The sequence below is a fragment of the Alligator mississippiensis genome, chromosome 2 (genome assembly GCF_030867095.1).
Source record: "Alligator mississippiensis isolate rAllMis1 chromosome 2, rAllMis1, whole genome shotgun sequence".
Lineage (NCBI taxonomy): Eukaryota > Metazoa > Chordata > Crocodylia > Alligatoridae > Alligator > Alligator mississippiensis.
The window spans coordinates 266,291,035-266,303,656 of NC_081825.1; the positions used below are offsets into that span (position 1 = coordinate 266,291,035).

General features: G+C 45.4%; 1 protein-coding gene across 4 annotated transcripts in view; it reads right to left on the bottom strand.

The window, feature by feature from the left end:
• Nucleotides 1-12,622, bottom strand: part of STON2 (stonin 2) — a 121,365-nt gene that overhangs the window by 67,383 nt on the left and 41,360 nt on the right. The window lies entirely within an intron of this gene.

Here is a 12,622-nt window from a genome sequence, read left to right on the forward strand (position 1 = left end):
CTACACAGTCCAGTGGGTGGCGAATTGGCTAGAGGGTCGCACCCAGAGAGTCGTGGTGGATGGGTCGGTATCGACCTGGAAGGGTGTGGGCAGTGGGGTCCCGCAGGGCTCGGTCCTTGGACCGATACTCTTCAATGTCTTCATCAGCAACTTGGACGAGGGAGTGAAGTGTACTCTGTCCAAGTTTGCGGATGACACAAAAATGTGGGGAGAAGTGGACACACCGGAAGGCAGGGAACAACTACAAGCAGACCTGGACAGGTTGGACAAATGGGCAGAAAACAAGAGAATGCAATTCAAAAAGGAGAAATGCAAAGTACTGCACCTAGGGAGGAAAAATGTCCAGCACACCTACAGCCTAGGGAATGACCTGCTTGGTGGCACTGAATTGGAAAGGGATCTTGGAGTCCTAGTGGACTCCAAGATGAACATGAGTCGGCAGTGTGACGAAGCCATCAGAAAAGCTAATGGCACTTTATCGTGCATCAGCAGATGCATGACGAACAGATCCAAGGAGGTGATACTTCCCCTCTATTGGGTGCTGGTCAGACTGCGGTTAGAATACTGCGTTCAATTTTGGGCGCCACACTTCAAGAGAGATGTGGATAACCTGGAGAGAGTCCAGAGAAGGGCCACGCGTATGGTTAAGGGCTTGCAGGCTTGAGCCGTATGAGGAGAGACTGGGGCACCTGGACCTCTTCAGCCTCCGCAAGAGAAGGCTGAGAGGCGACCTTGTGGCTGCCTATAAGTTCATCATGGGGGCACAGAAGGGAATTGGTGAGGTTTTATTCACCAAGGCGCCCCCAGGGGTTACAAGAAATAATGGCTATAAGCTAGCAGAGAGCAGATTTAGATTGGACATTAGGAAGAACTTCTTCACAGTTTGAGTGGCCAAGGTCTGGAATGGGCTCCCAAGGCAGGTGGTGCTCTCCCCTACCCTGGGGGTCTTCAAGAGGAGGTTAGATAGGCATCTAGCTGGGGTCATCTAGACCCAGCACTCTTTCCTGCCTATGTAGGGGGTTGGACTCGATCTATTGAGGTCCCTTCCGACCCTAACATCTATGAATCTATTAAAGATTCACAGGATATGGCACTTCAGCCTCCTGATACATGGACTGCCTATTGAAAGGGATTGCACTAAACACATAGAGACACCTTGTTACTACATCTGTAGCTCCAGAAGTGGCATAAATGATGGGAGCAGTAGAGTACGTGGGCCATCAGTGTCTTCACCATTGTACTCAGAGCAGGTCTGGATGACAGTGGTTATTAGAATACATGTTGGTGCAGATGCCCCGACTTCCAGAACAGCTTCACGTGCTTACACTGTGGCAGTTTCTGCCAAAGTATCTCGACCGTGAACTATCAAAACACCACCTTTGTAGGCAATTTGGTCCCCAGGGCCAAATCTGTCTTTGGACATTTATGTGCCTCTTTCCAGTTAGGAAATCAGGTATTTAATCTGCACTACATACATGTATATGTCTTATGGAAAGCACCTTTGGAGACCTGAGATTTCAATGTGACCTGCGATGGTAGGTGCATCTCTACTGCAAGCAGAGGTTGACTGCAGCACTGCTTGGCAGCATGGCCAGGTACAGACATTAAACTTTTGCCAGTATAAGTGCTCAGAAACCAGTCTATACCGATAACCAGCAGAAGTTTGGTGCACACAGACTGATTTAAAAATGGCAGAATCTGGTCTAGGATTTGTGCCCCTGCTACCAAAGGGCAAATATGTTTTCTGTTTGCTACCAATCTAAACTATTCTGCTTACAGAAAACCACATAACTTGTATTGATTCCACCTCAGGCTTTTTCAATGCCTGTACCTAGCCCATGAATTTAAATCTAACTAGCACACATAACCAGGAGCAGCAAAGATGCAGTGGCACAGGCTTCAGCATAGGCAGTTCAAACTCACTGGGATCCAGGAGCTGTATTTAGGTCACTAAAGCTTTTGCCACCTTATCTTTACTGCTGTTGTTACCCATACTAGCTAGGTTCAAGCTGGCGTGGGATGTCTGTGAGCCCTGCAGTCATATCTTCAATTGCAGTGTGGACATATCCAGGGACTGACAAAACATCTGCCATTAACCAGAAGCAAGCCTGCATAACCCACGTGCAGAGCAGGTAAGCCCACCGTCTTGCTGAAATCCTCTCAGCTAAGCCTGACATGCTGCATAATTTCAAATAGGGCATTTCACGTAGTTTAACTAAGCAGCATCAATGGAGGCCTGCTTTTCCTGAGAAGGGTGTCCCATTGATCCAGACTGTGAGAAGAGATGTGGGGGTTGAAGTTTCAGCAGCCACTGGGAGGAGAGACCAAACTGGCTGTAAGGTGTTTCATAAATAGGAAGAAGAACATGCTAAAACCAGCTACATCTGAAGAGCAGAATGCTTAGTTGTTTCACCCTCCTTGGAGACTAAGAATCAAAAAGGTTTTCAGGGAATCCTGTAAATCTCCAAGGATACACCATAGTTCACATTAATAATGTGTTGTTGCTGGAGGCAACCAAGCCTGAACAAACAAATCAATCCAATGGGAGGAGGAGAGATGGAGTCGTGAAAGCAAAGCCCCCTAGTTCTTTTGTGTAAACTTTCCCATCTGGATCCTAATTCTGCACAGCTACACAATGGTCAGCCATAGAAGAAGTGCTGCAAAGCATCCTGGGGGAGCCTAGTGTCCCACTTTTAGAGCCAATTCTCTGTATGGAAGAAAGAGAGCTCTGCCTTGAAGTGTAGTGAAGCAATGAAGCTGGTGTGCCAACTGGCATATCAAATGAACAAACACTGCCCCCTTGTCTGTTCTACTTAGTTGGTCCATACACCTTTGTATTCTTGGGCACCTGGTATTCACTCTGTGTTCATTCAGATTCACCCCAAAGACTAAGTCCTACCTGAAAATGCACAAATGCAAGGCAATTAGCAGAAGATGGACTGTAAAGCAATTATTAATCTATCTGTTTTTTGTACTGATGTCTGTCGCATCTCAAGGCAGGGATTGTGCTTCCTTGCAGAGCAGGGCAGCAGAGAGCAGACATGGCACTTCAGTAAACACCCTCCCCCTTTAAGTTCCTTCAGAATTGCTACATATTTCCTCTGAGAACATGTCTCTCATTACATGGACACAGAGGGCATGAGCTCACTCCAGCAGATAAATTTATGATGACCCTCTAACAAATTCCCATAAAATAAGTTGTATATTAAATTAGGGTACTAATATAAAATAGATTTTATATTAAATTAGGGCAATTTATAAAATAATTATTGGAAAAGGACTTATGAAAATGGCTACTTCCTGCATTTTTCTGGGTTGCATAAACAGAAAATGCATTTTTCACCAGAGCCAGCCAGTACTGGTATGGGAGAGTCAACTGGATCCTATATATTCCAAGGGCTGAGTGCCTCAGATAATAAATAGCATCTGCTTGAAGGTTTGCCATAGACTGCTAAGTTGGAAAGGTTTGTTTCAGTGGTATTCATCATGAACTTTCTATCGTCCTACTCCTTAGTTTTTTGCACTACGGACCCTGGAAGACACCCAAGTGTTAATTTATCTGTATGCATGCCACTCATGCTCCTGTAGAAAATTATTTCATTGCTCCAATATGTGCCTCAGGACATTTCAGGAAATTATAACAGTGAGCCTTGCGATTTCCATTCCATGACTGAGTCTCTGTGGGTGATAACTATCAGCAAACCTCAGGGCTGGAGCCAGTAGGTGTCTATACAAGCACCTACCAATTTTGTATTATCCAAAGCTCAGATTTCAATCAATCAACAAAATAATTCTACAGGCACAATCTAGTCTTACTATCTGAGTACAATAGTTTATAATTTTTGACCGCTATTGTGTGTGTAAGATTAAAAAGGAAATCAAATCTCCTATAATACCAGTACCAATGTAGTATTGACCTGGACTACATTATTGCAGTCAGGGTCTCTATAAACACTACAGTGCCAGACCCTTATGGTCTTGGGTTCTATTTGGAATAGCAGTGACAGGAGGTGTTTCTTCCCCTCTCTAGCAGGCCTCAAGAGGGATATCTGGCCATCTGGGAGCAACAAGAGGATGGAACACCCTCCCCTTGACTGCGCCAAGGTGTTGATGGTACCCACCAGAGCAGTAAATTTTGACATTAACACCCCCTTGAAATAAATGGATCAGTTCATACATTTCATAGCTTTGTTTCAGGCTCTCTACAGATTCAGGATGACATTTTTGCATTGATTACACTTTGGTCATGTTTCCAACTTTTCCAATGCAACCAGAAAGGCTAGAAGTATACTTTTACTTGAAAAATAGAGCTTTTTACTCAAGACTCCTGCAACTGAGACCTTAAGCATGGATCTGTAGTGTCTGTGTTTTAATCTGAACATGGGTATAACCCAAGATGATTCCAAGCTATTAAAATTGAGGTCAAAAGCCAAACTTCACTGGGGATTGAAGGTAAAGGACTACTTGAGAGAAATAAAAGATAGCTACAGAATTGGAACCCAGCACTAAATGACCACCTCCCACTGCAAGCAGTGGTATCCAAAATAGGGTTTGGATCATCTTTTGGCTTGAGGCATTAAGATAACCTTCTTCAGAAACACAAGTCTGCACATTCACTCAGCCCATTAGGGCAGGTTGTCTGTCAGGGTGCCATCAAGGAATGGGGTGAAGCTGAAATGCCTGTCCTCCTCCAGAGTCACAGGAAGGATCTGATTCGCTAGGATTTACTTGCCTTGGGGGAATGCAGACACACAAATACAGCATCTCACTCATTTTTTCTGGGTAATCAATATTTTGCTTTTCAGAGCAGGTTTAACCAAGCAATTTCCCACACATATACATGCACAATCTGTGGTTCAAATTCATCCATAATTTAATGACATAGAAGGCCTGAAGTTAGAGATAAATTTAAATGTTAGAGAATTTTCAGCAGCAGAATTTGCTCTTCTTCTGTCTCTTTTCTCAAAAGCCATCCTGCAAACTCAGCTGAAGCTGAAGTCAAAAGACTCAGAAAGCCAATGCTGAACTATTCTGACATGGGAAAGCCAAACACGAGAGGGGAAGGCTAAGCTCTCACATCTCAGAAATAGCCTCTGCTGTGGAGATTGAATGGCTCTGGATTTAGCATCCTGCCTAATGAAAACACACACGAAAACAGAGCAGGAAGGAGGGAGGACACTGTGTAATGAGAATAGACAGTAAACAATTTGATGTGGCCCTCAAACTAAATGAAGATTTTGCCTCAATTTTAAGCAAGAACAATGAAGTTGAACACATGGGCAATGGCAGAAATGGAAAATACTACATCCAGCGTGGACAATAAAACTAAATGAGTAACAGACATGGGATGAAATTTAATAGTAAAATGTGGAAGGTCATTCACTTAGGCACTAATGCCAATAATTTCTTCAACAAACTGGGAGCTTATCAGCTGGAAACAACAGACGAGAAGAAAAACTTTGATGTATTAATCAAGATGACTGAGAGCCACCAGTGTGATGCAACTCTGAAAAAGGCAAATGTGACCCTAAGATGTATTAAGTGAGGTATTTCTAGTAGGCCAGGGAAGTAGTTATTTCATTGTACAAGGTCCTTTGAGACCTCAGCCGAAATGCTGTGTACAATTCTAATTTATCTTCCAGAAAGATTAATTGAAACTGAAGCAGGTACAGTGAAGGGCTAGGAAGAAGATCAGGGGAATGGAGAGCCAAATTTATGAAAGGAGACTAAAAGAGCTTGGCTTGTTTAGTCTAGCAAAGCAAAGGCTGAGAGGGGATATGATCGCCCTCTATATATACACACATCAGAGAGGTAAACCCTAGAGACAGAAAAGAGCTATTAAAGATAAAAGCCAACACTGGCACAAGAACAAATGGGTTTAAACTGGTCACCAGTAAATATAGGCTGTAAATTATATGAAGGTTTCCATGAGATGAGTTCTTGAACAGCCTTTGCTGTACTGGAGGCAAAAGCTAACTAGTTTTAAGAAGTAGCTTGATCAATTTATGAAAGGGACTATATGGTGCAATTGCCTGTGACAGCAGAAGACTCTTTTTGATCCTGTGTTCCCATGTGAGCCAAGTTTAAACCTAAGGAATAGACAAAGCTGCATCAGTTTCATTAAACCTGACTTCATAGCACACCTTTAGCTATGTTTAGAACACCCTACAATGTATAAAATTACAGAGCCCATATTCACTAGGTGTTTAAAAAAAGTCTATTCCAAAACAAGTGGGATCAGGTTTGAAAAAGAATGCAGCACACTAGCTGCACCATTGAAAATCCAGCCTGTAAACTTCATAATGGCAACTGCAGAATACTGAGAACTTGTGAAAAAGTGTAGGTGCTTTAATACAACCAGATCTCCTTGACTGAGAATGCTAAGCACTTGAACATCTAGCCTGTTTGTCATGTTGTTTTCAGGAGCAAGGCTTTTAGCCAGCATCCTTAATAATAAATTGAATTGAATTGAAAATCTAGCCTTGAGGTCTTTAGAAAATATGATCCTACATGACTACTACAAATCCAACCCATATAGGATTGGGGACATATTGGGCCTATGAGTTGGGGATCTTAGCTCAGTGAACAGACGTCCATGTCACAAAGTTCATCAGAATTACCAGTCTAAAAGGCCAAGAGTTGAAAGAGCAAAGCAAACTGATCTCCTCCCTCATTCTTAGTGTTGGTTCCTGCATGGCAAAGCTGAATCATACTAGGGCAGGGCCGAGCAAAAAGAAATCTATAAATCTGACCCATACCTGCTCTGCAGCTCTGGTCTCCAGATAAGTACAGACAGTCAAAAAGCTTGAGGCTGAATTGATCCAGTCTTTGCAGGTTAGTCTAAGATGCAGACATTAAATTAAAACAAAAGTAAACAGGCATTTACCTTTGATTCGGGGATGCAGACACATACCCCCCAGCTCAGGACAGAAGCTGGGGGGCATGAAAGCACAGCTCTCTGGCACATAACCAGCATGGGCTGTGTGTTCGTTTCCTCTTCCTGCTACCCCCCCGAGGTCTCTGGGATCTGCAATCCAGAATCACAGCAGCAGGACTCTGCAGGGTTATCCCTTTCTCTTCCTGCTTCCAGGTGCCTCTGCGATTTGTAGTCCACAGTTGCAGCCAGCAGAAAGTTCGAGCAAGGTGTTTAACTCCTGCCCCTAGCCCCAGACTCCAGCTGGGGTTTGCCTGGGCAGGGGACAGTTCCCCCCCCTCCGCCAGACAGGGCTGCATCCCCAGCCAGGCTTGCCCCCCTCACTCCCTTGTCAGCCTGCCCTCACTGCTCTAGCTAGGGAGCAGAGTGGCAGGGCCAACCCTGCTCTCTGAAGCAGACAGCACAGCCCAGCCCAGGGCTGCAAAACATGCTAGAATGCTGGGGGACTGTGGTTTGCCAGGAAGAGGTCTGGCACAGAAGTTTCATAAACCAGTTTGACCCAAATCATAGTTTCATAGTTGCTAGGGTCAGAAGGGGCCTGAACAAATCATCAAGTCCGACCCCCTTCCATGGCAGGAAAATGTGGTGGGGTCAAACGACCCCGGCAAGCTGTTCGTCTAACGTCCTGTTAAAGACCCCCAGGGTACGAGCCAGCACTTCTCTTGGAAGTTGGTTCCAGATCCTAGCTGCCCTGACAGCGAAACAGCACCTCCTGATGTCTAGTCCGAATCTCCCCTCTGCCAGCTTGTGACCATTATTTCTAGTCACTCCTGGTAGTGCTCGGGGGAACAGGGACTCCCCCAATGCCTGCTGGTCCCCTCTGACTAGTCTGTAAACGGCCATTAGATCCCCTCCCCCAGCCTTCTCTTGTGGAGGCTGAACAGGTTCAGGTCCCTTAGCCTCTCCTCATAGGACCTGCCCTGCTGGCCCCTGATCACGTGAATGGCCCTCCTCTGGACCCACTCCAAGTTGTGCGGCACCCAGAACTGGACGCAGTACTCCAACTGATGAGAAGGGATTTCCCCAGCGTGTAGTTATGCTGCTGGTTCTTCCTCCCCAGGTGCAGCACCTTGCATTTGTCAGTGTTGAAACCCATCCTGTTCTCACCCGCCTACCCCTGTAACCTGTCTAGGTCCGATTGCAGCCTATTCCTCCCTTCTAGCGCGCCCACTTCCCCCCACATCTTAGTGCCATCAGCAAATTTGAACAGGGTGCTTTTTACCCCCTCGTCCAAGTCACTGATGAAGATGTTGAATAGTGCGGGTCCGAGGACTGAGCCCTGGGGGACCCCACTGCCCACATCCTTTCCAGGTCAAAAATGACCAGTCCACCACCATTCTCTGGGTGCGGCCCTCCAGCCAGTTAGTGACCTATTTGACTGTGTAGGTGTCGATGCCACAGTCCCCTAGTTTTTTAATGAGAATGGGGTGGGAGACAGTGTCGAAGGCCTTCCTAAAGTCCAGAAAGACTACGGCCACTGCTACACTTGTGTCTAAGGATTTTGTGACCTGGTCATAGAAGGCCACCAGGTTGGTCTGACAGGACCTGCCTCTAATGAACCCTTGTTGGTTGCCCCTAAGCATAGCCTCCCCTGCTGGCCCCTCACGGACACGTGCCAGGATAATTCCCTCAAAACGCTTAAGCAGGATCGAGGTAAGACTAACTGGCCTATAGTTTCCTGGGTCCTCCTTCCTCCCTTTTTTGAAAATGGGAACAACAATGGCTCTTTTCCAGTCATCTGGCACCACACCAGAGCACCACGAGTGTTCATAAAGCTGTGCCAGGGGTCCCGCAATGACCTCTGCCAATTCCCTCAGCACTATGGAGTGGAGGTCATCCGGACTAGCTGATTTAAATACGTCCAGTCCCTCCAGAAGTTCCCTGACTAGATCCTTACTGACCCTAGGCCTGGGTGCGCCTCCCCTGGGGCCTGAGGGGGTTCCGATGGGCGGGCGGATCTGGTTCCTACTCAGGAAAATGGAGGCAAAGAAATTGTTAAATAGGTTGCTTTGTCGCCTGGTGTGACGCCCAGATTTCCTAACATGTCTTGCAGAGGCCCCACGTTACCCGATACATAGAGGGCAAAAAGAAGGTATTTAAAAAAAACTTTTTGTCCTTGATCCGGGTAGCTAGTCCCAGTTCCATCTCCGCCTTGACCTTCCTGACCACCTCCCTGCAGCCCCGAGCAACTGAGGTATAGTCCTCCCTGATGATGGCCCCTCCCTTCCATTGGGTGTATGCCTCCCTTTTAGCTAGGAGATGTTCCCTTATGCTTTTGGTGAGCCATGGGGGCTTTTGCACCCTCTTGCCCCCTTTGATCTGTGTTGGGATTATCTCCCTTTGGGCTTGGAGGATCATCTCCTTAAGGAACAACCACTCTTCTTGGACACCCGACTCCCTTCCCCTCCGGGACCTCAGTACCTCCCTGACTATTCTCCTTACCTCACTGAAGTCCGTCCTCCTGAAGTCCAGGGCTGCTGCCTTGCTGCAGGCTTTTGCCACCTTGCACTGGATGGTGAATTCCAGCAGACGATGATCGCTGTCGCCCAGGTGGTCGAGCACCCGCAGCCCCCTCACGAGGTCGTCGCCTGTGGCCAGCACCAGGTCCAACAAGGCGTCTCCCCTGGTGGGGCTGTGCACCTCCTGGGTTAGATGGAGGTCCTGTATTTCGGCTAGGAACCTGCGTGAGCGGTCAGACCTGGCTGACTGCTCTTCCCAGCAGATGCCTGGAAAATTCAGGTCACCCATGATGACCACGTTTTTTGATCAATTAAGTCTAATACTACATTCAACCAGGTTTATCTTAAACCAGTTTCAGTCATTTTGAAACTGGTTTATATGCACTGAGCTTCTGTTCTGTTACAGGTTTAAACCAGTTTCTGATCACTTAAGCCAGTTTATGTGTAACTTCTGTCCCTAGCCCAGCTGTCAATCCAGCCACCACTAAATTACATTACTAAAATAAAAAGTAAACCATGTGGAAAGGGCAGGCAAGATGCAGATTTACGTGAAGCAGTATCCAAACAATACAGTGCGGTCTCCCCAGGGTCAGCAGAGCTGCAGGAGGAAAATTGAAGTGGAAGTATCCATTGCTAGCACCTGTGTCCTCTCTGCCTATCCTACCCTCATCCAATGCCAATACCCAAGGTTCAGACTTTAAAGTATGGAAAGTGTTAAACTTTCCCCCTTATCATCCGGGGCCAATTAAGGGACTAAGGAGGCAAGAGCCCAGAAAAAATAAAATATATCAAGCCACAAAAATCAGGAGACTTCCTAACCTCTAAGTGGCCACAAAGGAATGCCACACCATTGTGGAAGAAATGAAAGATTTTGCTTAAATGATCCCCCTTTTTTTCCTTCTTTTATATCAAAGCTGGTTTCAGTTTTCTCCCTGCAGCTCAGTAAGAAGCCAAGTCTAAAACTGATCCTCTAAAGCCTCTCAGAGCTGCAGTGCATTCCCATACTACTTACTCCTTCATCTCTTCAGCCTTTCCCAGGCATTAACCAGGAAAAGGTAGAAATGAAAAGATTCTCACATGCTGGGGCAAAGATTCTCCCTGCTGTGTCACTGCCAGCCTTGGGGGTAAACTGTACTCATCACCTAATCATCAGTGCAGCAGGCATATACCACTGGGATGATATATTCCTAATTGCCAGAAAACATGAAGTGAGTTGCACTTCATGCATCACTGATTTCCCTGCCACTTAAGACCCGTATTGAAAACATAAGCTCTTCTCCCTTGTAATTTGTCAAATCTGGGAAATCAGCTATTTGTAACAACAGTGGAATTATACTCTCTGCTGGAGACACCTCTGAAAGGAACTTGTCGCGTCTCAGTGGAGAGTGACCCTACCCGAAGCAGCACCATTCTGCCACGTGAAGAGTTTATTTCTGCATTATCCCTGCTTCCTGTCAATCACAAAGTTATACTGCCAAGAGCTAAACCTCAAAGACCAGACCACCCTGTTGACAGCTGCTGCTCATGTTTTCCAACTCCACACCCTACTACTTAACCAAAGGGCCTGGGAAATGCTTGGGTGTTTATTAGTCCCAGTGACTTCACTGGGGTTTGGAGGCAATTCAGCACCTTGCAGGATGTGACCCCAACAATTCCAAATTTTCTTCTTTCGACATAGCAATTATGCACAGTCATCAGGGGTAGAAAACCAAGACTTTTCATATACAATTATGCCTAGACTGAAATGTTCCATCTAGCTGCAAAATTCCTAGCTTAACCCCTCTTACTTATCACAAAAGCATATGGCTTTCTGCCATGCATTACAGAGCAACTGGAGCCAAGGTAAACATGCCAGACCAGGAGTCATAATCATTAGATGCAAAAATAGAGGCCATTGCTCAGCCTACCTCACTTCACTGGCATAATATGAATTACAGAGCATAACCCCATTGCTATGGTTGTGGGCTATTGACTGCACAAATGAGAGACTACATGGCTGGGGAAGGAACATAAAACCCTGTAAGATATGTATTAACCACTTAGGATTTTACCACTGTCACTATGCTGTAATTCATGGTAGTGATGAGGATAGAACTCAGGTCCCCACCACTTGAGTTAGAAGAGACTCTTCTCTAGCTGCCAGCAGTACAGGGCCAATGACACTCCAGATGGCACAGACCAACAGGCAGGCATAAACATGACTTCACTACAAAATGGCTAGAAATATTTGGGGTGTCTCGCTTTTGTTTCAGAAAACACACCTTAGCTTAAAACATTCCCATTCAGTACTGAAAATCTGACCCAGCAAGCTTGCATTAACCTCTTGAAACCAAAAGGGAGAAGTGACATAAGCACTTGAGATGGCAAGGGGGCACAGCATCATCAGCTCCAAAATTCAACAATTGTGCATCCAACCCTCAATAAGTCACAGTTTTGGCTCTAAATGCAAGGTGTTCTTAAAACAAAGATTGTTTTGTGTTTATTGTCCATTGTTCAATTTTTGAACTTCCCTTGTCCAGAACCAAGAGAGAGAGAGAAACAACTCTCCTATGTATATAAACTGAGCGTGGCCGCTGGTGCAGAATGCCTGATGGTAAGCACACCCAGTTTTTTCCCCAAACTTTAGAATTGCAATTAATTTAGTGCCTCCCCGAAGTCAACTTCTCTCCATCCCCAAGCCACTCCTAAACTCTAGTGTTGCCAATAGCTGGCAATGCTAAAGTGAGTTCAGTAAAAACCTTTGTTTTAAAGTTAAGTTTTTTAATGTTATTATTACTACAAGAAAGGGCATTATGAAAAATGTGTTTCCTGATATGTTTTCAAAAGTTTTGAATGGTTGGAAAAACTGGAAAGGTGCAAGTCACCTTTAGCCAAATTCATAGTGAGTTTCTGCATCAAACTGAATGCAACTTGAAAAAAAATTGGAAGTTAGCTCCAGATATCCAGTTAGCTCCTTCTTCCAGCAGAAATTATGGGCTTGATAAAGAAATTACTGGGTGAGGTTCTTTAGACTCCAATATGCAGGAGGTCAGACTAGATGATAATGAGATCATAATCTGCTCTTTTGGCCTTAAAACCCATTAATCACATGAATACAGACCAAGTGTATTCAGTAATTCTCTTTACTAAATAATTTGAAATCAATTGGGACTTTTATTTCACCTTAGTTTCTCATGTTAAATATCACCCCCCCACCACACACACTTTAGAACTTAACATTACCTTTCCC